Source organism: Macaca mulatta, chromosome 6 (genome assembly GCF_049350105.2).
Source record: "Macaca mulatta isolate MMU2019108-1 chromosome 6, T2T-MMU8v2.0, whole genome shotgun sequence".
Taxonomy (NCBI): domain Eukaryota; kingdom Metazoa; phylum Chordata; class Mammalia; order Primates; family Cercopithecidae; genus Macaca; species Macaca mulatta.
Window position 1 is genome coordinate 4767491 of NC_133411.1, and position 27200 is coordinate 4794690.

Here is a 27200-nt window from a genome sequence, read left to right on the forward strand (position 1 = left end):
GCTAAACAAATTAACACAGGAACAGAAAACCAAGTACTGCATGTTCTCACTTATAAGTGGGAGCTAAACATGGGATACACATGGACATAACGATGGCAACAATAGATACTGGGGTCTACAAAGAAGGGAGGGAGGAAGAGAGAGGGGGGCAAGGTATGAAAAATGATCTATTGAGTACTGTATTCAGTACTTGGGTGACAGTTTCAATTGTACCCCAAATCTCAGCATCACACAGTATACTCTGGTAACAAACCTGCACATGTACCCACTGAAAATAAAATAAAAATTGAAATAAAAAAGAGAAAGTTTTAGTCATTCTAGAGGGCACCTTGAAAAGACTCCCATCATGTCAACTGAGAATTTGGAACATTCTCTGTCTTCCCCACCAAGAACCTTGGATTGATTGATTGATTGATTGATTGATTTTGAGATGGACTCTCACTCCGTTACCCAGGATGGAGTGCAATGGCATGGTCTTGGCTCACTGCAACCTCCATCTCCCAGGTTCAAGTGATTCTCCAGCCTCACCCTCCTGAGTAGCTGGGACTACAGGCGTGTGCCACCAGGTCCGGCTAATTTTTGTATTTTTAGTAGAGATGGAATTTCACTATGTTGGCCAGGCTGGTCTCAAACTCCTGACCTTATTACCACCCTCCTCAGCCTCCCAAAGTGTTGGGATTACAGGCGTGAGCCACTGTGCCTGGCCTGAGTCTTGAACTTCTATGGACTGTTGTGCATGGAGCCTAGACTGTTCCAGATTTTCCAGACCGGTTCTGGTCCACAGCACCTCGCTCTCAACAAGCCCCATAGCCACGTTTTGTCCACAGAAATGGGCCTGGCAGGACCAATAATTGTGAGCTTTGCTTTTGCCATTTTCCCCAAATATAAGTCCCATGTCTGCACTGCCTCTGTTGCTGGAGGCATTCCTGAACAGCAACTTGGCTTGACACATGTTTTTCAGTTGTTTGAAAGGTCATTAATTCACTCACCCACTGGGACAATCAATCCATCACCCATCAATCAAATAATTCAACAGATGCTTATTAAATGTTCGGTTGTGTCATGCCCACATATAGTGTCTGTCCTCAGGAAGCTCCGGGAACCTGGGAAGGAACCTTAGTGCTTCTCAGCAGGTCTCGTGGAAGCCCTGGCAGTTTTCAGAGATGTGCAACTAGTGGGGGATTGCAGGGCCCCTGCTGGGGTCTCTTGGCAGTTGCTCCAGGAATGAGAGGCTCTGATGAGCTTCATGACCTGGTTATGTGTGCATTAGTAACATAAAAACATAATCCTCAAAGACAATCTTTCCTTTTTCTAGATTAATGGCCAAACATAGATAAGAATGGTCATTTTCTAGTGTTTTCCAAATTACTTTGTTATGTCAGGACCTAACTTTTTGAAATCTTTCCTTTGTCTTAGCTGTGATGTTATGTACTTCAAAACTCTGCTTATACTTTTGTTTTCATATGTAGGAAGAAGAATTCTGAGTAGGGCACCAGGAAGCCCAGCTCCCCATCTCAGCTTGGCTGTGGAAAAGGGGGTGGTGCTGGTTGGATCACTCTGTGCTCTATTTTTCACTGGTGAAGGATGGGGTCACTGGGGTGACTCCTGGGGTCCTTCCCATCAGTGGCAGTTGTGGTCCTGTTTGTCCGGTGCACTGACCAAGGAGTGGGAAGAAGGGGAGTCAGGGAGGCTCGAAGGCAAATGGCTGCTGTTTCTACCAGGAGGAGTGGAAGATTTCCATAGCCTTCATTCATAAGTGGGAGTACATCCAATGGAGAAAATACAATTAACGCATATTCTGTATCATCATAAAAGCTCCTTTGTGAAAGATACAAATATAAGTAGGATTAGTTGTTTTCATGAGGCCTTGGAAGGAAGCTCTCATAGTCTGAATTTAGCTGTGTGCAAGGAACAAACTATGGAAGTGGCTCAGGCATCCACTTGCAGTGGTGAGGGAGAAAAACCCTGGTTGGTCAAGCTCTTGCATGTCCTGGGGAAATAGGTGAAATGCCCACAAGACTAATTGCTCCTTGGTCCACCCTTCTGAATACACAAAACCCTCAAAACAGAGAGGGGCTTAGCCTTTAGACAGGGCTTCTCTCTCCCTACCCCTTCCTACATGAAGACCAGCATCCTGGCACCTGACGGGATCATGCTCAGCCTGCCTTTATTGCCAAAGCTTCCAGATCCATGCGGCAACTTCACTTCCTGCCTCTTGCACTGGGTGAGGTGCAGACGTCAGGTCCTCCAGGGGCATTTTCTGCCTTTCAGGAGCTGAGGCTGCCCTGGTGGCACCGCTGATTTCACCCTCTGGTGAAATCCCTGAGGCATCTAAGGTGCATTAAGAGCTGTGGTGCAGAAGATGAGGGATCATAAGGCTGGGATGGGAGATCCAGCTGTGTCCTGTAGCCCTGTGAGTTTGGGTGTCTTGCCTAGCATTGCCGAATGTTGGGATGTTTTCACCCACCTCGTGCACCGGTGTGAAGCCTAACGGGGATGATCCACTGACAGCTGTTGGCACAGCCCCTCGTGCACGGCAGGTGCTTCATAAACATGGGTTTCTTTCTGCGTTTTGCTGTTCTGGGGTAGAGAGAGAGGTTCTGACAAGTCTTTGTGATAAAGACTATGCCAGCTCATTGTGAGGGCTTTGCAGAATCTTCCTTGGCTGGTTTCTGTGTCCTTCCCTGATGTCTGGAGTTCTGCAGAAGGTGCTAGGCCATTGTTAAACTCATATTCAGGGTGAGTGGGGAACTCGTCACCCAGTTTTTTAGGGCTCCTTTTCTCTTTCTTCCTCTCTTAGCTGTCTTCTCAGGGGTAGGCTCTTCCCGACCATCCCTCACTGTGACCCACACCTGGAGGGGGTCTGGAAAGCAAGGACTGCAGCCTTGAGTTCCCTTCATGGAGGCAAAGCCAGTCCCACCACCCTGGCTGAGGCTGATGGCTGTCAGCAGGCACTGGGCTACTCTCTGAGCTTTAGTTCCTGTGACCCTAATTGCTCGGCGAATGTGGAGGCAGTGGGGATGCTCAGTCCGTGCAGCTGGCCTAGGGGAATCCAGCTGTGTTTCTGGAGACAGTCTTATATGATTAGGTTTTGTATCGCCACCCAAATCTCATCTTGAATTGTAATCTTCATATTCCCCTAATCTCTACATGTCAAGGGAAAGACCAGGTGGAGGTAATTGAATCATAAGGGCTGTTTCTCCCATGCTGTTCTTGTGACAGTGAGTGGGTTCTCACGAGATCTGATGGTTTTATAAGGGGCTTCCCTTCGCTAGGCAGTTCTCCTTCCTACCGCCTTGTGAAGAAGGTGCCTTTCTTATCCTTTGCCTTGTGCCATGATTGTAAGTTTCCTGAGGTCTCCCAAACATTGTGAACTAGGAGTCAATTAAACCTCTTTCCTTTATGAGTTGCCCAGTCTCAGGTAGATCTTTATAGCAGCATGAGAATGACTAATAATCCTTCCTTCCTTTACCTGGAGCTTAAGACTCCACAGATCAATGCAGCGACATCATTTCCTGCCTCTTATATGGGGTGAGGTGCAGACCTCAGCTCCTCCAGGGGCGCTTCTGCCTTTCAGAAGCTGATGCTGCCCTGGTTGGTGGACAGCCTTACCCTACCTTACCTTATCCTCTTTCAGCAGTAACCAGTCAGTTCCAACAGGAAGTGAGGGAAACAGAAACCTCTCCTGTTGAGAAGATTCATCCCAGGAATGCCGGCTGTGGGTGTCAGGCAACTCTAGAAGGAAGTCATTGGAAGTTTGCTGTCTGCCCATGGAACTCCTCCCCCTGTCAGCCTCATTCACTGGGCTGGCACCTGAGGGAGATGTTACAAAGCACAGTGTGCTGGAGTTGAGAGTGGGAAGGAGTGGGCAGCCATAATATCTTTTATTTTTTCTGTTGAACAAATTCTAATTTCTACAACAATTCACAACACATTTTTGGGACACTCACAATCCCAACTAAACGTTAAAACCATGCATTGCTATTCCGGGAATAAAATTTGAAAAGTACTGGTGCTTTTGTGCAGTCGAAGTCATTATATTTTTATGACTTTGGTTAACACTGGGCTATAAAAACCAGTAAATAACTGTTAAAAGCAGAGTCATTTGCTCAAAACTATTTTATGAGCTTCATTTTTGGAATGGTTGAATTTTCCGCTAGATTTTTCCCCTTCATAGATACAGAATCTTTGTGTTTTTTTACAACTCAGCTTGTGAACAATATTCCACCTTCTGACTGAGGTAAGGGTGTGGGGCTGCTGGGCTGGAGATTGTTTTTCTGGCTCTGGACGATGCAACTAGATATGCTATTTTCTCCACTGTTTTCTTGGGAGAAACCATGGTTGTATTCTAGGCTCAGCATGCTTTCAGTTGGTGGTTACACCTAAATATAAATATTGCAGCCATTTCAGAGGCACCCAGCCAAGCAGCACCTGCCATGATTTTCATTCTTGGGGTTCTGGTTGCTCATGGTGAATTTGACCCCCTAAACACTCAGGTGTACTCTGAGCTCTATGTAGTTATATTTCAAATGGGAGGATACTTGGAGAATGACCCCCTAGAACAGATGATTGTGTGTTGAAGTAGGAAATGGAGGGAGAGGTCGTGAATTGCTAGTGTGCTCCTGGAGCACGGCTGATTCTCTGCCTGCCAGTTCCCATAGGTCCTCCAGGTCTCAGGAAAGCCTCGAAGACAGTGATAACCCACAGGACAGCACTCAGGCAGCGCCTGGTCACTCAACAGAGGTGCTGGGAGGAGGGCTTTCCAGACCATATTTGGTGGAAAGTCAAGAAGTCTGTTGATACCAACATCAGGGGCCAACACTCAGTGCATTCTAAGCTCCAGGTATCCTGGGAAGCCCACTGTGGACAAGACGTAGTTGACTCTTCGGAAACTTTGGATGGTATGAGCCCATGTTAGAGATGAGCAGATGGAGGGGCATGGGTCCAAGAAGCCCAACACAAGTCATGCAGCCAGAAGTGCATGGTTGTAGTTTTGTGGTCCTCACTGGGTCAGCATGGTTGCCATACGGTGCCTGAGCAAACAGCATCACCAGGGGCCATCCATTCCATCTCAGCTCCAGTTCAGTCTCCTTCAGCAAGGCAGCTGAGCAATCAGGACCCTGGGAACTGGCTGCCTGGAAGCCCTGTCCATTTGTACCTTATTTCTGCCATGTTCTAGACTGAATGACAGAGCTGTGTCTGCAGAGCATGTTTCCTGTACCACTGGGTGTGGAGACAGGTTTCAAAACGATCCACTCTGTGTACCTGTTTTGCTTCTCAACTCACTCCTTAACAGCCCTGAAGAATAAATCTAATCTGCATTTGTTTCTAAAGCGAGCAAACTATCAAACAGGGTAAGTGTTTCTTAGGCCACCATTGTGCATTCTGTGTATTGTAGCTCCCATGCCAGGATCCCCAGCCGCCATAGGATTCAGCATTTTAATATTCTGAAAGCCCTTGAAAAGGCAGTAGTGATACCTTCCATTGCTAATGTTATTATCCCCATATGTTCCCTTTTGAGTTTTTTATTATCATACCTGACAAAATAGTTGCTGCTATTTTTCCTCCGTTTCATTCGGTGAATGTTCACCCCTGAAATGACTCCATTAGGGAGGATATTGAAGCATCAAAAGAACTCATTGATTGGTGCTCAGAAGAATTCCCTGGAGTGACAAAACAAGTTAAGGTCTCAATCTGTAACTTGCAGCCCCATATTTCTTTGTCGGTGTCAAGTATTCGAAGTAATCTCAGACCTTGATTTCAACTACTTTCACCTTAAAGTTTCCTGAAGTGTATAATCCTATAGTGGGTATTTTTAACCACGACTCTACATTTCTTTCCCAACAACATCTTCTTGGAGTGTTGGTCTGGGGTGGTGACTGGGAAGTGTTGTCAGGCAGGGAATGTGGGAAACGGGAGGTGAAAATCCATCCCTTTATAGAAAGCACAGTCCAGCACGGTTAGATCTTCCCACCATGGGTGATGAGGAGGGTGAAGGGAGGAGGGCTTTTGTGCATGTTTAGTGTTGGCCAAGGTTTAGATGATGTTGCCACAGACCAAAATGTCTCATTTCCTAACAATAAAGTTTAGATGTCCATATCTTACTTCAAATCAATAGACATAGCATACGTTTCACAACCATAAAATACCTAAGACATAGCTTCTATAAGGAACTTACTTTGCACTGCAAGAAAACATTCTGGTTGGTTAATTGTATTTCATTGATTAAAATTTATAGTGGGATAAATCTGGTAAAAAGATTAAGCTGGAGGCTGGGCGTGTTGGCTCACACCTGTAATTCCAGTACTTTGGGAGACTGAGGCAGTGGAATTGCTTGAGCCCTGGAGTTCAAGACCAGCCTGGGCAACATGGTGCAACATCACCACTCCAAAAAACAAATTGGCCTGATTTGGTGGCACCTACTTGTCGTCCCAGCTACTGAGGAGGCTGATGTGGGAGGATGGCTTGATGTCTTAGAACCAGGAGGCAGAGGTTGCTGTGAGCCTCGATCATGCCACTGCACTCCAGCCTGGGTGACAGAGCAAGAACCTGATGAAGGGAGGAAGGAAGGAAGGGAGGGAAGGAAAGAAAGAAAGAGAAAGAGAGAAAGAAAAGAAAGAAAGAAAAAGAAAGAAAGAAAGAAAGAAAGAAAGAGAGAGAGAAAGAAAGAGAGAGAAAGAAAGGCGGGAGGGAGGGAGGGAAGGGAAGGAAGGGAGGGAGAAAGAAAGAAAGAAAGAAGGAAGGAAGGAAGGAAGGAAGGAAGGAAGGAAGGAAGGAAGAAAGAAAGAAAGAAAGAAAGAAAGAAAGAAAGAAAGAAAGAAAGAAAGAAAGAAAGAAAGAAAGAAAGAAAGACTAAGTTGGAATGAAAGTTGGAAGGAGTGAGCTGTTTTATTTGGGGAACCCATATAGGATGGGAGCTTCCTTTATGAACTTAGAATCAGAGACTATCTTATAAGTTATTTTTCCGGCTTTATACATTGTCATTTAGAAACTGTTATTCCTGCCGTATCAATGTTACCCTGTTTGCTGTGTTCTGAGATGAAACTGGTGGACTCACAAGAGGGCCCAGCTGAGGAGGGACAAGGAAAGGCACCACCATGGTCAAATGCTTCCTGTGGGTGAGATCCATCTGCTTACCACTTTAGTGTCTTCATCAACCCTTACAAACCCATGAAGTAAGTCAAAGAATAACACTTTACAGATGAGAAAAACGGAGGCTCCAAACATGTAATGCATCTCATTGGAGGTCTAGGCACAGCTGAGGATATGGCACAGCGGAACCTCGCACCCAGGTGTGTTGGAGTCTGAAAATTACTTCTGTTTTCATTGCATTACACATCTGATGAGACACGAACACACAACCCACTGTGAAAGATTGCCCACAATTATGAAAATACAGGAGGTTTGGCATGCTGCGTGCCTGTCATCTCACTCTTCATTAAGCCCTAGTCAGAACTCAGGGGTAATAGTGATCTACTCTCCTGTCACCCAACACACGTTACCGTGTCACTTAATTCTCAGAGTGGGGAGAGGGACTTTGGAAATATTGGATAGCTATTCAACAAGGGCCCTTTACAACCTGCCTAACGGAGATGTTCATTTGTCATGCTCTTCATGTGAATCCAGATAGTAAATGCTATGTCAAAATTTAGAGCCAGGAAATAAGTCCATTTCCATTCTCAGTAGGTGCCACTTATATGCTCCTCAGCCACATCTGTTGAGATGAAGTGGCAATCCCAGGACATGTGGCTGTGTCGCGGCTGCATAGTTGTTAGAGCGTGGAAGTGTTGAGACAACATGAAGCCCGGAGCTACCTCCATCCTTCTGAAGGGCCTTCCCTGGCCCCCGACCCAGCCTGAAGGAGCACTGCCTGCTGTCCATGGGACTTAGAACCATTGGGGACTGATTCTTGCTGCCCCCCAGGACCAGTCAGGTCTCTGCAAATTAACACTAACTGGATTTTCGGGCAATACAGTTTTCCAGAGACAAAAACTCATATCTTATCCAATGTGGTCAGTGATTTGCTGCACTGATTGTTACCCAAGGAGGTAGACTCTGACTATAAAGGAAGCACCTGCCAACTCCCTGGGAGGTGGCTCCCTTCCTGACCTCCCTGCTTCTGCTCCTGTCGCTGAAATCCACTGCCCTCACCTCCTAGGGCAGCGCTCTGCCCACTCTGAGCCTCTGAGTGTGCTGTGACATCTCAAAGCAAGGGATTTGGTTCAAAGGAGACTTCAATCAATTTGTTTTTCTTTGTAGATTTGCTATCAATTGAATCACAGTTATATTCATCTCTTGGTGAACTGAACAGAATAATTTGCCTTTTAAATATTTATCAGTTTAATTTTATTATTTTAAAATTTATTCTCAGTTTCATTAAGGTATAATAAACAAACAGAATTGTATGAATTAAGGGGGAAAATAGCACACTGATTATACATATGTATATAAAATATATATTATCATATAATACATGTAGTGAAATGATTACCACAATCAAGTTAATTAACACATCCAGCACCCCATGTAGTTACCATTTGTATGTGTGTTGGTGACAATATTTAAGATCTAGTCTCAACGAATTTCAATGATACAATACAGGATTGCTAGCTATAGTCACCATGTTGTTCATGAGATCTCCAGAACTGATTAATCTTATAACTGAACCTCCCAACCCTTTGACCAACATCTCCCTCTTGCCCCCATCACCAGCCCCTGGGAACCACTATTCTACTTTGTTTCTATGAGTTGGACTCTTAGATTCCGTATGTAAGAGAACTCATGCGGTATTTGTTTTTCTCTTTTATTTCACTTAGCATAATGCCCCCACATTCATCCTCATTGTCACTAGCAGCAGGATTTTCTTCTTTTTTAAGGCTGAACAGTATTCTGTTATGTCTGCATGTCTTTATTCATCCACCGAGGGACACTTAATTTGTTTCCACATCTTGGCAGCAGTGAATAATGCTGCAATGAGCCCTGGAGTGCAGACGTCTCTTTGAGCTGCTGGTTTTGTTTTCTTCAGATGTATGCCCACAAGTAGGCTCTCTAGCTCCAATGGCAGTTCTCTCTTTGAGTTTTGGAGGCAACTCCTCATTGTTTTCCATGACGGCTGCACCAGCTGACATTTCCAATGCACAAGGGTTTTCTTTTCTCCACATCCTCTGACACATCCGCAAGAAGGGACTGCTTTCCAGAGGAGACAGAGCAGGGGCCTGGACAGGACACATGAGTGACCGGAGGGAGACCCAGCTCTTTGGGGCCCAACTTCCAAATCTTGGGGAGAAGCTCTTCTGTGAGTGGGGAGGGGGTGCTGGGGCTCCCAGCCTTTTCGCCCAACGGGGTGCTCTTCTGTGGAATTACTCCTCTCTGATCTACAGACTCTTGATGTGCCAGGTCAGCTCCGTTTTCCAGGTAAAACTCCTTTTCCTAAACTCTGTTCTGATTGTTCAGGGGGGAGATACGTCTGGAACAGTGGATAATTAAATATCACATTTCCTTAATTCCCAGGTGCTGATGGCTGGAGCATGCCTCATTAATTTAATAACAGTTTTTCTGGAATACATCTGACACTTACGCATTTAATGCTAACAGCACTTCCTAGATGCACCCAAACTTCAGAAGTTCTTTTTTTTAAACACTCGAGCCCCTAGGAATACCGTTAAGTTTGGGAAACACTGGGTTAAACTGAGGTAAGTCTGTCTCTTTTTCTGCACAATTTCTTAAGACTTTAGGTGTTTCCAGTGGGGATAGGGTGTTTCCTCCTCCTCTACGCCGTGCTTTGGTGGGCTGAGTGCATCTCTGGGAATCTAAGCTGCTTAACCCAGGCATCATTGCAGGCAGGCTTCTAATGGTCCCACATCTGCTATTTGTGAGCTGCCACTAATGTGAGCTATGGGTCAGGGCAGCCAAGCCAGTTTGCACCTCAGCTCTTCTCTCTGCTGGCACAGGATTGAGTCCCTTGGTTCCCTTTAGGGCCAATGAGTGCAAACCAGGTGCAAGGGAGACCCAGCAGTCCCGGGCAGCAGTGGTGGGTGCTGCTCGGGGATCAGGCCTGAAATCGGGGGCAGGAGGATGCTCACCTCCTGTACTCTCTTGTTCCTGGACTCCCTGCTCCCCAGTGTCTCTCAGAGCTGCTGTCAGAGAAGGGTTTTCTCACCGAGGCTTTCTCCAGACCTCCTCCTGAGCTCCTCAGGTCTTCTTTCTGTTTACTCCTTGTTGATCCTAAAAGTACTGGCAGGTGAAGTGATGGCTGCAGGCGAAGGGCATGAGCTGGGCTGTTTTCCTGATGCCACACTGCCATCATAGGGTATGTGTGACCTGCGGAGGGAGGAATGATTAGGACCTTATAGCTGTTTATTCAGTCATTCAACAAATATTTCCTGAGTGTCTTCTGTGCGCCAGGATGCTCCTAGGTTTAGAGATTCAGTAGGGAACCAAATAGAAGGAACATCTCATATTTTAGAAGTGAGAAGCCAACAATCAGGAAATTAATGTAAGGCATAGAGTACATTCGAATGCAGGAAAAGCAGTGGGGAAGCAGGTGTGGGAGGATGGGAGAGGAGGGAGCAGTCACGGGGTGGAGGAGGACCTGCACTGTGCCAGGAAGAGCCCTGCAGGTAGAGGGGCTTGCCCCAAAGCCATGGGTCCTCAGCTTCAAGACCCTCTGTCTGCATGGGCTGTTCCTGCGGCCCACGGGTCCCTATGATTTCTCTGCAGTCAGGACTGTTTCCATCCTGAATTCCCCTCTGTCATTTTGCCCTGCAGTGAGTAGCCCTGGAGGGCTGTGGACTATTTTGGGATCCGGCTGAGATTGAGTTGGGATGCTTTGGTTGGGTTTAGTAACCACGCTTATGTGGTTTGCGGCCACTCTCTGTTGAGTTGCGCAGCCCTGATGGGAAGGTGCCCATCATTTTCTGGGTCATTGCCAGTGCGTTGAGACATGAAGATTCCAGGCCAGAGGGACCAGCTCACCTCGGCTATATCCCAGGATGCCCCTATCTGGAAACCTGCAGGAAGGAGGAGAAACCAGGTCTGTAGTGCACAATGCTAAAACATTCTTCCACTCATGGCTTGTACAGGATTGTATAGGAGGAGGACTTGATTCTCTTTCATGCTTGGCCCAAACAGGAGATATCATCCCAGGGACACTCTCTCCTAGGCAGCATCCTTCTCTATAGATACTGGCTACTTCCTCCTCTTCTCCTTTCTCTCTGTTTTTAAAATGGGAACAGATCAAAATAGAATTTGCAGGATCTATTTGTTTACAGAATACAGACTTGTTGCATTTCTACAAAAAGCAAGGACACCTGTGTGTAAAGGGGCATGGTGATGCATTCCAAACATCAAAGATAAAACGCAAATTTCCATCAGCCAGGCTACACCATTGATCTATTCTCTGCAGAAAAATGATGTTAGTAAATCATTGTCATGACAAGAAGCAATGAAAACATGGAGGAGCAGTATTAGAGTAGAGTGTCTGGCAGGAAATTGATAAAATGTGCTGTCATTTTGGATTTTGTGATATATGTGGTCTTCATAAAACTAAAAATGTGTAATTTATGTACTCATTCTAAAGAAATATTTTCTTATGTGCCCAATTTCCTACTGGTAATTTTGTATTCCTTTCTTTAAAAACCTCTGCCTTCCTGCTCCACTCCTGCTTTGGGCTTCTAGCATCCAAACCGCAGGCCCCTCCCAGTATGCAGACACTGAGGGTACAAGCTTTCCAGATGGAAACACGTAGACAGAAACACGTGCAAAGGTCCGGGGTAAAAGGGCCTGGGCTGTTGGGGAATGGCGAGGATGCTGCTGTGGCTGGAACTGATGAAATTACATGGGAAAAGGGCACAAGAGTGAGCAGAAGGGTGGCCTGCGCAGGGCTGGGAGGCGGTGGACACAGACTGGGCTTTTAGGAGGGGACTGTGGAGTCACTGGGGCTCTGAGTCTGGATGGTCCTTGCTTCTGTGTTAGGAAGGTCTCTTGGGGTTGCCTGTTGGTTTTTCGCAGTGGTTATTCTGCCTGGGGCCTGTCTCTGCATTCATAGCTATGAGGCATTCTTGGGTCCTGCCAAGCCGAGAAATGATTTTCTCAACAGTGAGATATAGAAGAAATTTGGTAATAACGCGGAAGTAACTTCTATGCATCCTTTTACAGAAAAGTAGGATCACATTTGGCCAAAGAACCACCAGAAACAAGAGCAGTGCTTCAAAATGGCCTAGAAGGTGTTCACTCAGCCCCGGCCTGGCAGCCTCCGAAGGCCTCTGGAAGGCTGGTTTGTGGTGTGGGCCGCAGACTGGGCTCTGACAAGAGCAGTGAGAGAGCAGCACGCTGGATGACGAACGCAGATTCGTGGAATGGAATTTACATTGTCCAGTGCCAGCAAATTCCGGGAAGTAATACTTTTTATTAAAAAACCCCCAACTTTTAACTTTATTTTGAAATAATTGTAGATATACATGCAGGAGCATCAAATAATGCAGGTAGATGTCAAAAGCCCAGTTTCCTTCAATTATAACATTCGTGCTAAACTACAGAGCAAATAACAGCTAGATAGCGACATTGATGTCATCTACCGATCTTGTTCAGATTTTCCCAGTTGGTCTTCACTCATGAGGACATGCATTGCGTTCTATGCAATGTTATCGCCCAGGCAGATTCATGCACCCATCATCGTAGTTAAGACACAGAACCTTTCTACCACCACAGGAATTCTATATGATGACCTGCCCTGTTATGACCTCACAGAACCTTCCCACCATGACAGGAATTCTATACGATGACCTGCCCTGTTATGACCACACAGAACCTTCTCACCACTGCAGGAATTCTATATGATGACGTGCCCTGTTATGATCTCACCTTCTTCCCACTTCCCCTCCTTAATCCCTGGAAACCACTGATCTGCTTTGTATTTCTAGAATTGTGTCATTGAAAGGAGGCTATGCAAATGGAATCGCACAGTATGCCACCTTTCAGAACTGGCTTTTTCCTCTCAACACAAAGCCCTTGAGACACATGCCGGCTCCTGCCTGTACTGATAGTTCATCCCTCTTCCTTGCTGGATAGATCCTGGAGCAGGGATGGAAAGGAACTTTTAAAAATAATGCTTTTGCTGCTCAGCACTCATCTTTAGCATCTTTGGTAAAACCTGTTAAGCCCTCCTCCAAGAGACAGGTCTCACTTTCACAGTTCCTAGAAAAACTTCCAAAGAAAAGATTCCTGGTGGGTGTTGAGAGATTGTAGGACCACTGGGATGAGTTTATGCCAATGCAAGAGGAGTTACTTGTGTGACTCTCTACGTGGGCTGGGGGTGGTGGGGCTCATTTAGAAAAACCAAGCAGCGTCTCCTGATGCCCTCCCTGGTGCCCGCCTCATGATGGGGATCACCAGGGGAGAGGGGACTGTTTTAGCTCCCAGGATTTCGGGCACCTGGGCTTATAGGGGAATGCTTTTGGAGAGGAGGTTGTTAGATGCCTTGAGGATGAGGCGCCGGCTTTGCTGTTTTCTCCAGAGTCGGGAGACCACAGGATGCTGTGGCTCTGTGAAGAGCATGTGGGATGCCTTCTCTAGGGGCTGCCTCGGTGAGATGGAAGGCACCTGAGGAACACAGCAGGTGGCAATAAATATCGGCAAACACAAAGGGCACGTCCACCGTGATTCTCACCGGGCGCATAAAAGCCCCTGCCAGTGTGCTTCATTTCATTGCAGATACTGCTACCTTCCATTCTCTGAGGATAAATGGGTTAATTTTGCAGAGTGCTTTGAAAATGCAAAGTGTGTAAAATTATGATGTAAGGAGGCCCCACACGGACACTAGAAGGAAAGAGGGGCGGAAGGGGCTATGGCTTGTAGTTTGCGTAGTAAATTTCATGATTGCTTTTGGAAATTGCGCTTTCTTATTTACAAGTCTTGTCAATGAAATAAATTGAATGGAATCACCAGATGGCCCTAAATATTGTCTTTATTACCTAGAACCGTCTTCAGAGAGCTTTTGTTACAGGAACTGGAAGCCTTGAGATTGTTAAGCATGGGAGGCAAAGGGACACTGCGCCTAATTCCAATGATTGTCACGGGCAGCTATTTATTTGCTGAGCGAGGGGAGGGGGAGACCATCTCATTTAGACTTATTAAAAGGCCCAAAGTGTAACACTCTTCAAAAGGGTCACTATAAATATGCCACATACTGTATTTCATAGAGTTTATGGGAAAGGAAATTGAAATCTCCTAAAAATAGAATTGAATCTTGTCCAAACAATATTGGATATACCAAACGAGTATTTTTGTTATTACATATAACAGACTGATATTCTGAACACATTTTTATAAACCTTTAGTTTGTTTTCATAAATTTTGGACTTTCCTACAATTCTGAGGTTTCTTACAGTTATCAGCCAACATGACAGTGTTTTTAAAAATAAGAATGAAAGGCTCATTTGTGACGGAACGGCCACCTCCTCCTGCCCTTCCTGCTATGCCACCAAGAGCGCCAGGTCACTGGCTTAGCTCCTGTAATCTCAGCAGGGCCAGGGTCCTGGGTTCTGGGTTCTGGAAGCTTCATTTCCCTTAGACCAGGGGTTGGCCTCACTGTGGGCATGGGGTCAAATTTTGGTTAGAGTTTAGGGAGAAGCTCTGCTGGGGAGAACTCTCTTTCTCAGAAACAAAATGAAACTGAAAGAGAGCCTCTCCAGCAAGCCCTGGCAGCTGTGACCTTATCCCTGCCTGTCCTGCAAATTTGGGCTCTGGAGCTCCCACTGTAGCCTTGAGACCATGGGCATGATGATTGCCATTGAGAAGAGGCCAAAAGATTTGCAAAGTGCAGCCCCAGCACCCTCATGCCTACAAGCCACCCACCTCCAGAAATCTGCTACAGAGGAAAAGAAGGCCTTATGTGTCTGTAAAGAAGCCACTCTTTGTAGGATTGTCTGTTACCTGAGGCCAAGTATGTTATTCTCAGATCATTCTACACGGACAAGTTTACAGAAGACATAACATGGCGGGGAATTATGATAGAATAGCATGAACAAATACAGACTGCGCTTCAGACTAGAGAAGCAGAAACATTCTCCTGTATCTACAGCCCTGTGTGCATGTTTAGACCTGAATAGTGGGTGGAGAAGAAAGGAGGCTTTGCATAGAGATTTTTCAGGAAATGCATCAATTTAGAAAAATGCTTCCTGTGGTGGCTCTACCCTGTTTTCTGCTTCAAGGAGTTCTTAGCAATTCACAAAGGAACCCTGGATTTCCTAGTTTATAGAGATCCCACAGAGTAGGGTTTCTTGGACATGAATATTACATAGACTCTCTGCCCAGGGGATACATTTTCTCAGTGATCTCTGCTGTTGGCATAAATGATGTTAATTTCTGTTACTTGAAGATGTACACAAATAAAACTAGTATCAACCCTTCCCATTTACCTTTATGCACAAAATTTGAAAATTAGATGTGAATACAGTTTTACTATCAATAATATTTAAATTAGTAATATCAATGTTGTTGTTTGGTTGAAATTAAGTTCCTCTTCACAATGTGAATGTTATTGTGACTTCTAGGGTTCAGTTTGCTTTATGTTAAACATACTATGTGTTATCTGATGACAAAATTCTCCATTTCTGTTTTCTCCACTGAACTTTAGAGAAGCATCCCTTCGCCCACCATGGTGCCAAATGTTCTCAGTTTGGTAGAAAAGAATCATTTACTAATTACATCCAATTATGTCCTTTTCTTAAGGCCAATTTACCCATGAAACAAAGCCAAAATAGGATAGGTCTCCACACATTTTTTTTTTTTTGAGATGGAGTCTCACTCTGTTGCCCAGGCTGTAGTGCAGTGGCACAATCTCGGCTCACTGCAACCTTCACATTCAGGGTTTAAGCCATCCTCTTGCCTCAGCCTCCCAAGTAACTGAGATTAGAGGTACCTACCACTACGCCCCACTGAAATTTTTGTGTTTTTACTAGAGACGTGGTTTTGCCATGATGGTCAGGCTGGCCTCGAACTCCTGACCTAAGGTGATCCACTCACCTTGGCCTCCCAAAGTGCTGAGATTACAGGCATGAGCCACTGCACCTGGCCCTCCACACATTTTTTATTGCAATTGAAACTTCAGTGAAAACTTAAAATCATCTTGGTGTGGAAAATGATAGATTGCTGGAAGTGTCTGTGGACCCCTTTTTGCAAGAAAAAAATGCCTATGAGAGAAACACACCTTTAGATCTCATCATATGAAGACCAAGTTTTCTTTTCTTTCTTCTTTTTATATTATACTTTAAGTTCTGGGATACATGTGCAGAACGTGGAGGTTTGTTACATAGGTATACACATGCCATGGTGGTTTGCTGCACCCATCAATCCATCATCTACATTAGGTATTTCTCCTAATGTTATCCTTCCCCTAGCTCCCCACCCCCTAACAGGCCCCAGTGTGTGAAGTTCCCCTCCCTGTGTCCATGTGTTCTCATTGTTCACTCCCACTTATGAGTGAGAACATGTGGTGTTTGGTTTTCTGTTCTGTGTTAGTTTACGAAGAATGATGGTTTTCAGCTTCATCCATGTCCCTGAAAAGGACATGAATTCATCCTTTTTATGGCTGCATAGTATTCCATAGTGTATATGTGCTACATTTTCTTTGTCCAGTCCATCATTGATGGGCATTTGGGTTGGTTCCAAGTCTTTACTATTGTGAATCGTGCTGCAATAAACATATGTGTGCATTTGTCTTTATAGTAGAATGATTTATAATCCTTTGGGTATATACCCATTAAAAGGATTGCTGGGTCAAATTGTGTTTCTGGCTCTAGATGCTTGAGGAATCGCCACACTGTCTTCCACAATGGTTGAACTAATTTATACTCCAGCTGTGTAAAAGTGTTCCTATTTCTCCACATCCACTCCAGCATGTGTTGTTTCCTGACTTTTTAATGATAGCCATCCTAACTGGTGTGAGATAGTATCTCATTGTGGTTTTGACTTGCATTTCTTTAATAAGCAGTGATGATGAGCTTTTTTTTTCGTATGTTTACTGGCCACATAAATATCTTCTTTTGAGAAGTGTCTGTTCATATCCTTTCCCCACTTTTTGATGGAGTTGTCTGATGTTTTTTCTTGTAAATTTGCCTAAGTTCCTTGTAGATTCTGCATATTAGACCTTTCTGGGATGGATAGATTGCAAACATTTTCTCCCATTCTGTAGGTTGTCTGTTCACTCTGAAGATAGTTTCTTTTGCTGTGCAGAAGCTCTTTAGTTTAGTTAGGTCCCATTGGTCTATTTTGGCTTTTGTTGCCATTGCATTTGGTGTTTTAGTCATGAAGTCTTTGGCCATGCCTATGTCCTGAATGGTATTGCTTAGGTTTTCTTCTAGGGTTTTTATGGTTTTAGGTCTTATGTTTAAGTCTTTAATCCATCTTGAGTTAATTTTTGTATAAGGTGTAAGGAAGGGAGCCAGCGTCAGTTTTCTGCATATGGCTAGTCAGTTTTCCCAACACCATTTATTAAGTAGGGAATCCTTTCCCCGTTGCTTGTTTTTGTCAGGTTCATCAAAGATCAGATGGTTGTAGATGTGTGGCATTATTTCTGAGGCCTCTGTTCTGTTCTGTTGGTCTATATATCTGTTTTGATACAAGTACCATGTTGTCTTGGTTACTGTAGCCTTGTAGTATAGTTTGAAGTCAGGTAGCATGATGCCTCCAGCTTTGTTCTTTTTGCTTAGGATTGTTTTGGCTATATGGGCTCTTTTTTGTTCCATATGAAATTTAAAGTAGTTTTCTCTAATTCTGTGAAGAAAGTCAATGGTAGCTTGATAAGGATAGCATTTTTTAATTACTTTGGGCAGTATGGTCGTTTTCATGATACTGATTCTTCCTATCCATGAGCATGAAATGTTTGTCCATTTGTTTGTGTCCTCTCTTATTTTCTTGAGCAGCGGTTTGCAGTTCTCCTTGAAGAAGTCCTTCACATCCCTTGTAAGTTGTATTCCTAGGTATTTTATTCTCTTTGTAGCAATCATGAATGGGAATTCAGTCATGCTTTGTTTCTCTGATTGTCTATTATTGGTACAGGAATGCTTGTGATTTTTGCACATTGATTTTGTATCCTGAGACTTTGCTGACGTTCCTTATCAGCTTAAGGAGATTTCGGGCTGAGACAATGGGGTTTTCTAAAGATATAGTCATGTCATCTACAAACTGAGACAACTTAACTTCCTCTCTTCCTATTTGAATACCCTTTATTTCTTTCTCTTGCCGATTGCCCTGGCCAGAACTTCCAATACTATGTTGAACAAGAGTAGTGAAAGAGGGCATCATTGTCTTGTGCCGGTTTTCAAAGAGAATGCTTCCAGCTTTTGTCCATTCAGTATGATATTGACTGTGGATTTGTCATAAATATCTTTTATTATTTTGAGATGTGTTCCATCAATATTTAGTTTATTGAGTTTTTAGCATGAAGGAGTGTTGAATTTTGTGGAAGGCCTTTCCTGCATCTATTGAGATAATAATGTATTTTTTTCATTGGTTCTGTTTATGTGATGGATGACATTTATTGACTGGCATATGTTGAACCAGCCTTGCATCCCAGGGATGAAGCCAACTTGTTTGTGGTGGGCAAACTTTTTAATGTGCTGCTGGATTAGGTTTGCCAGTAGTTTATTGAAGATATTCGCATCCATGCTCATCAGGGATATTGGCCTGAAATTTTCTTTTTTTGTGGAGTCTCTGCCAGGTTTTGGCATCAGGATGATGCTGGCCTCATAAAATGAGTTATGGAGGAGTTCCTTTTTTGTCACCTACTGGTGACAAAATCTCTCAGCATTTGCTTGTCTGTAAATGATTTTATTTCTCCTTTGCTTGTGAAGGTTAGTTTGGCTGCATATGAAATTCTGGGTTGAAAATTTTTTTCTTCAAGAATCTTGAACGTTGGCCCCCACTGTCTTCTGGCTTGTAGGGTTTCTACAGAGAGATCCACTATTAGTCCGATGGGCTTCCCTTTGTGGGTAACCCAACCTTTCTTTCTGGCTGCCCTTAACATTTTTTTCCTTCATTTCAACCTTGGTGAATCTGATGATTGTGTGTCTTGGGGTTGCTCTTCTCGAGGAGTATCTTTGTGGTGTTCTTTGTATTTCCTGAATTTGAATGCTGACCTGTCTTGCTAGGTTGGGGAATCTCTCCTGGATACACATATACAATACATATATATGTATTTATTTAATACAAATACATATATATATTTATTTTTTTCACATATAGATAATTTACTTATTTGTATGTTTACGTTTATGGTACTACCATTCCCCAACCAGCAGAATGTAAACCCCTGGAGGGCAGGGATCAGAGATCTTTGTCCATTTTGTTCCCCGATGGATCCCACGAGCCCAGAGCAAGCATCTTTGTCAAAGGACACATGAGTGGGTTTTAGGGACAGTGGATGGTGTGCTCACTAGTCCCCTCGCCAGCGGCCTGCCAGCCACGGTCCTGACAGCAAGCACACCGTGCAGGTGCATCCTTGCCAACACAAACCGCCCACGTTCCCCCGGTGAGAGATGGGAAGAGGGGGCGGTCTCAGGGACTATTTACCTTCCCTGCCCTCAAGTTTTCTTTCAAGTTTAATCTTTTAAATTATAAAACAAGCTACTACACAGGAGAGGCTATAAAGCCACTGCAATTGTTGTTTTCTGACAGTCAAGGGACGCAAGGGAAGGAAAATGGAGACGTGTGTTCCAGGAGCAGGGAGGTCCAGTGAGGCTCTGCTTCCCATGCGGTTCCTCACCTGCTGGAAGGCTCCTCTGTTCACATCGCTTCTATGCTGTTAGAAGTTTAGCCTTTTGTTAAATTATTTAGAGCTTTTGGGGGCTGCCAGTCAAGATAGGATTAAAGCCAGATATTTCTTTCTCGGTCCTGTTGGTCTGCTGCTACATATCTTCAATAACAAAATGTCTTCAAGAAGCACAATTTCAATAGAAGTAAATTAGCATTGGATACAGATTAATCCTGCTGAAGGAAGTTCACTCCAGATCACAGCAAGAGCCATGTTTTTGCTGTAGTCACCGCGAAATTTAATAAAAAGTTATGTCTTCTTCCTTAACTTTTTAAAGTTTTCTTATGCTAATTTGAAGATGAAACGTACTTTGTATTGAGCTGATGAATATGGAATTAATTTGATATTAGAATTATTAGGAAAGTCATTAGAAAATCATAAATAACTTGTAAAAACAAAGCATTTATATGCCTATGTTGTCTTAGCTTAAAACTTGTCTTATGAACATATTACTTTCAGCCAAAATAAATAATTCTAACTCAACATTATTGACAATTTTCAAAAATAGCCAAAACTGTTCTTCCCTCTCTCAGTTAGGATTGTCACGGGGCTATTTGAGTGGGCTATGCAAACTTATAAAAACACTTCCTAACTGGAATTTCTCATCTTGTTTGTAGATTACCACAGTGTTAGAGTTTCATGATTTATTCACATTCTCAATTTGTTGTGAATAGAGAAATGGCAACTTACTCAATACTCATCTTTTATGGAATTTCTGTCTGAGGAAAGAAAGATGCCAGTAGCTGCCATTTACTAAGTGCTAGCTGTGGCCAAACTCTATGCTAAGTTTTTGACGTATGTTATCTCATTTAATTGTCACAACAATACAAGGACATAGACATCACAACTCTGAATTTAAGAGACACGGAGACAAAGGCTTCACACAGGCTAATGCATGTCTGGGTCTCTAGAGTTAATCAATAGACAAGTTCCAAATCTAAGGCTGTCTGATGAAAGAAGTTTCAATCTTAATCACAGTGAAGCAGAGCCAAGGGGAGCGAAGGAAACAGAGGGACAATTATTAAACACCTACTGTTTGAGGGGCATTTTTACATTTAAATTGTATTAAGACATTTTACATTTAAACTTACATTAGCCTCAAAGCAAACCTCAAGGGAGTGCTCATGGTCTTCTTTTCTGGAAGAAAAGATGGGAACCCAAGAAGCCTAAGGAATACTCATAAGGCTGGGCAGCTGGCAGCCGGCAAGCAGGTGAGCAGGGTTTGAATTCAGAGCTGCTGCGGGCTTCCCGTCACCATCTCCATGCTCTGGACCCGCCATGCTGCTGGATTTCCTCCTGAGACATCACCTGGCCTGAGTGAGTGTCTGTTTACTCTTGAGCATAACGGTCCCTCCCCACGGGTGTGTCTTCATTTTTAAACTCTAAGACATCAGTGTCCGTAAGTGTGTTGGGAAGACAAGACAGGAAATGGAAGAGTAACTTTGGGAACACATCCTCCTTCCTGAGATAGAGCAGGACCCCAGCTCCACAGTGGGCATTTTCCTAGATGTGATTTGATTTTTGGCTTTTAAGACAGCATAAAAGGTTTGCCTTTGCCCATCAGACTCAACACAGAAGCTCCCCATGGCTGAGTGACTGCACACAGCAGAGAACTGAGCAGCTAGTTGGAGGACGTCGCAGGGGGTGGCTGCAAAGACCCTGGACATGCACCTTGCAGCCTCTTCCCAACATGAAGCACACCACTGACTCGAAGTGTGCCTGCCCAGCCTCTGCTCTGGCCAACTGTGCCACCCATGGGCCCTCCAGCTGTGAGGCCTAACAGCCCATGTACCTGGCAGCCGGTCCTCTGACAAGCTCACAGGTGGGACTGAGACACCATCACTCTCTGCTCTCTTCCCTCTGAATCTGAAGTGAATGAATATATTCATGTTTCAGGAGGAGAAGATCATAACTGTCAGGACTGTCACAGCCAGGCAGCAGTCACGTGGAGACTCTGTTCCTTTGAGCTTCAGTGTGGCTTTCTTGGGTTTGCAGGTGACATTCAAGTGGGAAGGAAGAAGATGGCACTTTCCCCCTAAGAATGACTTCCTGGTCCAGGTGTGGTCATGGAGGCGGTAATTAGTCACTTCTATCTTTGTCCCTACAGTTCCTGTCTTCGGGGTGCGGTTCTTGTTCCCTCATGTCCAGGATGATGCTCTCTCTTCCACAGTCCTCCCTCAACACTGGATTCTCTTTAAAACTCTGCTTCCCAGGGCTTCCTCTCTGGTTTCACGGAGCGATGATTTCACCTTTTGAGCTACCAGCAGGGTCTCAATCAAGGCAAAGGAGATGTGAAGAAGCTAGTGTGGCTTCCCTGAGGTTTTCGCAGCCTCTCAAAGCTGCTGTTGATCAATAATAAACGGAATCCCAAGCAGACAGCTCCCAAGTGATGCTGGAGTAGGCAGCAGCTCAGGAGGGACATTCAGGGCCACGTCCAGGCTCAGGTCACACAGGGTGGCCCCAAGCATGGACAGCTCCTTCAGGGCCATGCCCTGAGGGTCTAGCTTTCCTCTTCCTGCCCTTTGCTGGAACCTCCTGCTGGTCTGAGGAGTGCCCATGGTGTGCATCAGGGTGATAGCCTTGAGTGCCCACCCGGCTTTCAGAGCCACACCTGGAAGCCCTGTTGTTGGGAAAATTTACACCATGAGAACTGGCACACATGGCGAACCAGCCACCTTTCACAACTGTTCTTCCACCAAGCATGGGTTACCTGGTTATGGAGTATATTGTCCTTCCTCAGTCCAGCTAATTCTAACATCTTCCCTTACTTCTAACGTCAATGCAGACCTTGCTACAGTAGGAGTGCTTTCAGAAAGCATGGAGAAAAGCAGTGAGTGAGCGTCTGTTCATTTCACGGTGGGAAGGCAGTTGTGTGGACCATGAGAGGGTGTTTCCTGCAGCACATGAAATGCACTTGCCCCAGCAGGCTCTCAGCCTGGCAGAGGGCACTGGCCAGTCCTCGGCGGGTTTGGTGGAAGCCTCTCTATTTTCAGTCCCAGATGGGAGTCTCCTTGTTCTGACATCTGTAAAAAGGAAGACTCTCCAGGAGGAGACAGCGTCCTCCAAGAAGGGCCAGCGTGGCCTCGGCAGGGCCCTCCTGGAAGGGGGTGCTTGTGGTTCTGGCTTTTCCTCCTCCACTCCTGTGATGGGGCCTATAGACCCAGCTGCTCAGACTGTGGGGCTGTGGGGAGGCTGCTTCTGGTCCCACAAGAGGGTGAAAAGTTTCACCTGAAATGCTGCCCTGCTTCCCTGTGTGGATGACACCTTCTGGTTTCCATGACGTTTTCCATGGCCCTTTGAAGAACCCCACAGAACCTTCAATTCAGTTCAAAACTGGGCCCAAAGGTATGGGGTCAAGATAGACTGGGCTTGGGAAGGACCTAGAGTCAAGGTGGGAACTGTCCTTGCACTGGTGTGGGCTCATTCTGAGAGGGGAGGAGGCTGGATGTGGGGAATTCCACACACAGTTCAATAGAAAATACACAGAGGGGACATGAAGACAGATAGTCCAGTAATGGAGGTTCTTATTCCAGTATGGGAGCTACGCCCTTCATCTGGTCATTTATTACTGGAGCTGAATGAATAAGGGAGACCCTACTCAGTCCTATAAAGAAAGGTCTTTGTGCAGCCGGACAAAACCTGGGAGGTCCAGAGCTAAAAGCATGTAACTGTGGACCACTCTAGAGGGTCCGTTCTGTTCTCCAGAGTTCACCTGGACTCCATCATATCTAGGAATTCAAGAAAGAAGAAAATTTAGCAGGAGCACAAAGATGTAATGTGAGTAGAACTTTGAGTAAAAAATAAAGTTCTCTATGAAATGATGAGAGCTACATTTATGACTAAAGCATTGTGTATCAGGGATGTCAACTCCATAGGAGTGGAGCCTGACCACTACCATCCCTCTATCACCACCTCCTCCCCAGCCCCGCCTTGTGTTTCAAGCACATCAATTTCATAGGCATGGAGCCTGCTCACTGCCATCCCTCCATCACCACCTCCTCCCCAGCCCCCCATTGTGTATCAAGCATGTCAATTTCACAGGAGTGGAGCCTGCTCACTGCCATCCCTCCATCACCACCCCCTCCTCAGCCCAGCGTTGTGTTTCAAGCATGCCGATTTCATAGGAGTGGAGCCTGCCCACTGCCATCTCTCCATCACTGCCCCCTCCCCAGCCCCGCATTGTGTATCAAGGATGTGAATTCCATAGGAGTGGAGCCTGCTCACTGTCATCCCTCCATCACTGCCCCCTCCTCAGCTCCACGCTACACTGCAGCTTCACTCGTGCTGGGCATTCCTACATATTTGCTGAGTGAACAAACGAGTTGATTATGCAATAGATTCTTGCATTGCTTCATAATAAATTATGATAAAGAAAATTAGAACTGAATCTCTTTTGAAACATTTGTCACGGTGATTTATGTCGAAGAAATGCTTTTATAAGCAGTCAATTTGTTGTATGAGTCTTTTTGGTTGTGACAGTGTTTATAATCCTGTACATTTTTATGAAGTATAATTACTCAAGCAAACAAAAAAGGGCATATCAGGTATTAAATTTTCTCTTATTCTCAAACAATTCTTCCTTAGACTGATGTGTATGATATCTTTCTAGTTACTTTTCCTCTCTCCCTCCTTCCTTCCTCCCCACTCTCCCTTCCCTCGTCCTTTCTTTTCACAATCTTCTTTTTCAAATTTTATAAATTATTTTTAAATGACATATATTAATTGCATATATTTGTAGGGTTCACTGTGATGCTTGGTGTATGCATACAGCCTAGTGGTTAAATTAAGCTAATGAAAACATCAGGCACCTCACCAACTTACCACATTTTGTGGTGAGAACATTTAAAATATACTCTTTTAACATTATTATTTTTTATTTATTTTTTGAGATGGAGTCTTGCTCTGTTTTCCAGGCTGAAGTGCAGTGGCCGGATCTCGGCTCATTGCAAGCTCTGCCTCCTGGGTTCACGCCATTCTCCTGCCTCAGCCTCCCGAGTAGCTGGGACTACAGGTGCCCACCACCGCGCCCGGCTAGTTTTTTGTGTTTTTAGTAGAGATGGGGTTTCACCATGTTAGCCAGTATAGACTTGATCTCCTGACCTCGTGACCCGCTCGCCTCGGCCTCCCAAAGTGCTGACATTACAGGTGTGAGTCCCACTCCTGGCCAACATTTTTGAAAAGTACAAATTATTATTATTAACCACGGTCGTCATGTTGTGCAATAGATCAGCAAAGCTGATTCCTCCCATCCAACTGAAGCTTTACACCTGTTGACTGACTTCTCCTCTTTTCCATACCACAATCCCTCAGTTTACAATCTTCTTTTAATTGAATCAATCAATCAATCGGTTTAAATGTCCATTCGCCCTGGAGGTCTCAGTTGACTTATCCCCCAAAACACCTCCAGGAAGCAGGATGAACTTCCTGTAATGATCATTTGTCCTGACGTGGCAGATACTTTCAGTAGAAAAAGCGTTCCATATACCCACCAAATTAATGTTTTCCCTTGGGAATAAGCAGTTCACAGTCAGGTTTTGTTCTATGGATCCCTGTCTACCTACACATCTCTATCCAGTAAATGTGTTTTCTTCTGATTCTATGTTCCATACCTACAAATTATCAGAGACCCAGATGAAAGTTACACCTCTGTACTGCCAATTATAGCAGAAAAGATCTGTATCTTTTAAAGGCATTGGTTGACTGCTTTAAATTTGAAGTTGTTTTCTCATTTTATTCCTTTTGAAAATGATGTTTTAGGTCAGGTGCGGTGGCTCATGCTTGTAATCCCAGCGCTATGGGAGGCCTAGGTCAGGAGATCATGACCAGCTTGGCCAACATGGTGAAACCCAGTATCCACTAAAAACACAAAAATTAGCCAGGGATGGTGGTGGGCACCTGTAATCCCAGCTACTCAAGAGGCTGAGGCAGGAGAATTGCTTGAACCCAGGAAGCAGAGGTTGCAGTGAGCTGAGATTGCACCATTGCACTCCAGCCTGGGCAACAGAGCAAGACCCCGTCTAAAAAAAAAAAAAAAGAAAGAAAATGATGTTTCAGAAGTAACCTGATGACCGGCAAGAAGAGAGTGTGATTCGTGACCACTCTATGAGGAAAGCCAGTGAATGCAGAGGGAGGCTTTCACCTGACTTCACTTCATGGCGCTGCCTTTCTCTCCTTTATTCCTGCTATACTTGCATTTAGACAACTTGCTTAGAAGTTCAGTTGCAGGGTAACCCCATCCCATTGATTTGAGGACACATGGTGCTGGGGGCTTTGATAGACACAGAGAATCCTCTCCCCGCCTTTCAGATAGGAACTATGTGGAGCGGTTCCTGGCTCCCTTCCAGGGCGGTCACCATTCTCCCTCCTGATCACTTAATCCAACAGAGGGAAGGCCGAGTGATACAAAACATTGCCTGCTTTCAAGTGTTTCCAGATAGAAGCACCATTCCATTGCTTTGGGTCTTTGTGAATCGGTTCTCTTTAAGAACAGAGATGTGAAATAAGAACCAGCTGAGTTCATGATGTGCCAATCAAGCAATTTGTATTCAGAAAACTTAAACAGTATATTTAAAACAAATGCTCTGTTTCAGCTTTGATCAGTGTATGAACAGTATGGAAATGAAGCAGGCTGAGGAAGCCACTAGACTCTGGCTGAATATCCGGGCCGCGCCCTCCGGAGGTGGGGAAAGTCACTGGACCATTCCAGGTCTCTGTTTCCTCATTTGTAAAATGGGAAAGGAGGAATGCGTGCTTTAGGTGTTCCGAGGATTCCTGAGGACGCACATAAATGGTTTGAACAAATCGTCTGGCTCAGGTTAAGTGTTTGGAAACTCTCTGGAGGTATTAGGGTACAGAGGAAGTTTGGATTGCATCTAGGCGGGCAGTTTCACCCACATCGCAGGCAGTTTACCGAGCATCGGACACCATGAGCGGCTCTGTGGAGGGAGCTTTTCTGAGGCTTCCTGGAAGCTCAGACCTGCAGGGCTTGGAAGAAAGTTGGCCTCAAGTGGTCCCTAAGTCCTGTGCATTCCCGGAGGGTGATGCTGTCCACACTCTCCTGAGGGTAGAAGGAGGCCCCTTCTCACTGCTGGATGGAGGGCTATCCGCGTCAATCGCCACCAGTGTAATCAGTACACTCCGCTTCAAGGCATTGTTCGGAGCAGCCAGATTCTTTGTCTTCTCTCGCTATCTCTTCTTTGTCCCCTAGGTCCCTGGTTCTCTCCTGGTCATGGCTGGGTGGAGGGTCTGGCCTGATGCTCAGAGAGTCAGCTTGCTCCGTGGGTGGTGGGCTGATGGCTTTTTAATTGGGTGTTGGGTCTGTTGACATAAAGAGAGTCCAAAGCCATCCTATTTGGAGGGGGTGGAGGGCAGATGAATCATTTTGCATTTT